Source organism: Adiantum capillus-veneris, chromosome 26 (genome assembly GCF_014529385.1).
Source record: "Adiantum capillus-veneris isolate H3 chromosome 26, ASM1452938v2, whole genome shotgun sequence".
Lineage (NCBI taxonomy): Eukaryota > Viridiplantae > Streptophyta > Polypodiopsida > Polypodiales > Pteridaceae > Adiantum > Adiantum capillus-veneris.
This window is the reverse complement of record NC_140956.1, coordinates 103,132,310-103,136,548: the sequence shown is the minus strand read 5'-3', so window position 1 is coordinate 103,136,548 and position 4,239 is coordinate 103,132,310. Positions and strand designations below refer to the sequence as shown.

The 4,239-nt window shown below is 40.8% G+C and overlaps 1 pseudogene; it reads right to left on the bottom strand.

Moving 5' to 3' along the window:
• Nucleotides 1-1,677: 1,677 nt before the first annotated feature.
• LOC147423924 (uncharacterized) lies at nucleotides 1,678-3,039 on the bottom strand (annotated as a pseudogene).
• Between the last annotated feature and the right edge of the window lie 1,200 nt (nucleotides 3,040-4,239).

Genomic DNA, 4,239 nt, shown 5'->3' with positions numbered 1-4,239 from the left:
CCAACCATTTCTAGCTAGCTTGAGGACCTCCCTTATTGAGCAAGAAAAGAGAAACCTTGTGCTCTGATACCAATGTAACATTTAATGGCCTAGTAACTTGTGTAGAGCGGAAGATAGCATGAACATAGTGAGCATTTCATTAGAATAGATTCCTAATGAGAATAACAAGAGTGCTTGGGTGGAGAGAGCAACAGAAAGAATAACACCTAGTTAGATAGCATAAACAATACTTCAAAAGAGAGAGAAATTAAGCAATTGACAACAGTTGAGGACCGGATTTTCATGGAGTCAGTCCCCCCTCCAAAAGGCTTTGTATTATGGTTTCTCCCATCAAGAGAGACATTTTACAATACAATCCTTGTGTTCCTTCAATACTAGCTAGTGCAATGAAGATGGGAACTTCAAGCACTAAGAAAAACACTTATCAAACAGAACATTGTTTCCCTCACGATCTCAGACCCAAGACCTCACACACCTTTGAAGATGGTGAGAGCTAGCGGGGTATGAGAGTAGATTGAGAGGAAGAAGGAGTAGTCTTACGAGAAAGATGTACATCTCCTCACATAATCACTCATATTAGCATAGCTTAGCTTAGTAATTAGCATGGTAGAGGAGATGAGCATGCATTGAAGCTTGGATCTTGGTTGGATTTGCATCACAAAGCCAAGAGTTGTTGGTGTAGTCCTCCCTTCTCACAAGCTTGGAGTAGGTGATAAGATTTCCATTAAAGCTTGAGAAGAGAGAGAGAGAGTCTTCTTACTCTATACATAGATTGTGTGAGTGTGTAAGTGAATAATGCCTTTGAAAAATCAGCCCCCTCTCTCTCTTGGTCGACCCCTCTTGCTATTTTCTCATGCTCACTCCCTATTGGACCTCCCCAGGCTCAGCCAATGGAGATTAAGCAGCATAAGTGATAGCCTTCTAACATGTGTCCCCCTTTCCCCTTTTAATGCAACTAAACTCTCATTGGACCCCTTTGTCTCCTGGTCGATAGGAATCAAGCAAGCCATTGGGCTGTTGAATGCTCATTGGACCCCTAGGGAGACTGTCCAATAGTCTTCTAGAGAGCGTATTTATTATTGGTTCATTTATTAAGTGTTTTTAAATTAATTAAACTAGACTTACTCTAGCCTAATTCTCATTGGTCCACCTCCAAGGCCATCCAATAGGATTTGAGTACACCTTGTGGGGCATCTGGGCTAGGGAGCTGACATGTGTCCCTCTTTCCCCTTGTGTACAAAGAAAGCTTGTGTGTGTGTGTGTGAGTTTCTCTCTCATTCCCTACTTCTTGGGCTCGCCCCCTCCTTTTTAGGGCTTGAGAAAGACTTTTGAGACACACACAAAGCATCCAATTTCCCTAGGCTTTTGACCTTTGGACACAACCTTTGAATTTTGGAACCTTAGCATTTTGAAAGTCTTAATGGGCTGAACCTTAGGGTCTTTTAATCCCATTATTGCACATTGCTCTTTTGCAGTGGCCCCCCCTTTGGATCCCTATTTTCCCTCCTTTGGATCCCTATTGTGGCCGGTCTGCCAGCTTAACCAATATTCTAGCTTTTTCTCCCTTGGCACTTCCCCATATTATGTGATCAGTTTAACATGAGAAAATTGTTTAGGAGAATTAGATATTAGTTATTATGACACGATGCTTTTGCATGCTTTCTAGATTGACGAGCTTCAAAAAATTTTAAATGTTGGAAAACTTGTAACCATCTCTTTAGTTTGCATCATCTTCAGCCTCTCTAAATTTACATGGCCAATAGGTTTGTGCCAAATCTCAATATCTGGAACAACACCCGTACCGCATGCAAACATGGTAGCATTCACCTTCGGCACATTTACATCCAAAGCAGACATTCTACCCACTTTCTTTCCTTGCACAACCAACCTTCCATTCTTCTTATCCTTTTTGACAAAGAGACCATTAGAGTAAACTCATGACCATGTCTTCCACAACCCCAACATACTACATTTTTGTGTTGACCTACACTATTGTGCTGCACATTTCCATGACCTCTTCAACTCCCCCTGCCTCAAAAGTTTCCTCGACCACGTGTGTTTTACTCTAATTATTATTCTATTGTTGTGCTTGCTTGTTGCCTCTTCCTTGGTCTCATCCACGACGTGTACTATGTCCTCTGCCTCTTCCGATATTGTTAAAAAGAACCTATTCAAAAAAAATTCTACCTCTTTCGTTATTGTACCACGTCCTCTACCTCTTCCGCTATTGTTGTCAGAATCTTAAGTGGTGGCGAGGTTGATTTTTGCTTTTGCTTTATCTTTAAAATGATTTTATGATTGGTAACCTGTGAGGATTTATCTCTAAATCTGCAATATTTTGTAGCATGGTTATTCTTGCCACCAATGTGGCAAGAGTTGACTTCATAGCAATCCTTTGAAAGATGATTTGTTCTGCCACAGTGTGTACACTTTAAGTTCTTTTTGTGATTCCAATTGTAACGGTTGGATGAGACCATTGCCTTTGAGTTTCTTTGAGTGCTCTTGAAGAGAGTTTATTACATCTTCAATTTTAGGGACTAGGTCTTTCTCTTTAAGCACTATTACAATTTGGCCAAAATCTACATCTAATAGTGCTTTGAGAAGCACAACAATTTGGTCTTCATTATCTAAAAAGGCATTTTATATATGTCAATTGTGTGCAAATACTTTTGAGCCTATTGACAAGAGCTGACACATCTTCTCCAGGCTCCATAAGCACTCTGTAAAGTTGCATCTTCAATGCAATTTTAGAGTGCTCGGAAATAGCGCCAAAATGTTGTTCTAAGGTTATCCATGCTTCATGTGGAGTGGTGCAATCATCCAAATAATGCACAAAGTTGTCGTCAAGTGAGGTGAATAGAATGCCGAGAGTTTAGGTGCAAACTGTGCTAAGCTTTGTCGCATTTCTACTCTGTCATCGTCACTTACCGGATAAATGAGGAACCATAATTGCTTTCACATTAAGTAGCCCTTAGTTTTTGCCTGCCACGTGTGAAAACCATGACCGTTGAATTTGTCGATGTTTTTATCTCCCCCCATGATTGTGTGCACTCCCATGTGTAGTGAGAGGAAGGTCTTACCCAGGTGATTGGGCAGTGTCTAGTACTCGTGATCTATTAACCTTAAAGGGTGCTACAAAGTGATTTTTGAAGTCACTCTCCAATTATATGGAGTACTCCTTCACAAAGCTTGTGGTATAAGTCGAGGTCTAAAAGTGATATGGAAGATTACATAGTTTGGAGGACTTCTGGTTCTAAAAAAGAGCTTGAGATGATAGCTTGGGAAAGGCTCTCTTGATAGTGGCACGAGGATCTCTAGAGCTTTGTAACTTTGAGGGAGAAGAGGGCCTTTGGGTTCTTAGGGTCGGCCTTGTGGGAAAAAGCCCCAACGGGATTTTAAGCTTGAGGGTGCCTTGTGGACAACAGCCCTAGTAGGGGTCGGTTGGGCTGTCAAAAAGGTGGTCGGGTGTTTGCAATCGGGATGAAGACTGAACGTAGGGAGAAAATGCTGCCAGCCAATTTTTCCGGTTCGTTTGGACCCGTATAAGATTATATGTTGGATTTGATGCGCGCCTTCAGGTCCGCCTAGGTAGCCCCTCCTTTGACTTTCGTTGAGACAATTGGTTGCCCACCAACTGAGCGCCAGTTGGCCCATTCAAAGGGTGGCTTCCACATTGTTTTGTCCACATAGTCACTCACTCACACACACACACACACACACACACACACACACACACACACACACTCAAATTGAAAATTGTGATTAATAATGTTAGTCGCCTCCAAAAGCAGAGATCAAGGATGCTTCTGAAATCTCTTCCCAAACAAAATCAAAATACACAATTGCAAAATTGAAATGGAGCTTCCGATTATACAATAAATCAAGCAAAAAAACACAAAAGGTAGTGCAAAATAGAGCCTAATTAAAACTAATATTCGATAATTAGCTAAGAATTGAACCGATAGGGGCTCAATTATTGCAACCAATTAGTGCATAAAGCAAAACTAGGCTATAATGCATATTTCCCAAAACCTATTGCAATCACTTATGTAAGGGTAGTGGCTCTACGCATTAAGCCATGAACTTGTCCAAAAGAAAAGCAATTAGCAAATAGATTAGAGCTAATCTACATGAAAATGCAAAGCAATTGATTCAATTTTGTGAGCAAGAAGAAGCCCAACAAAATCTAGCATACAAGGGAATGCCTAGATCTAATTAGATTAGGAAATGCTAATCTAA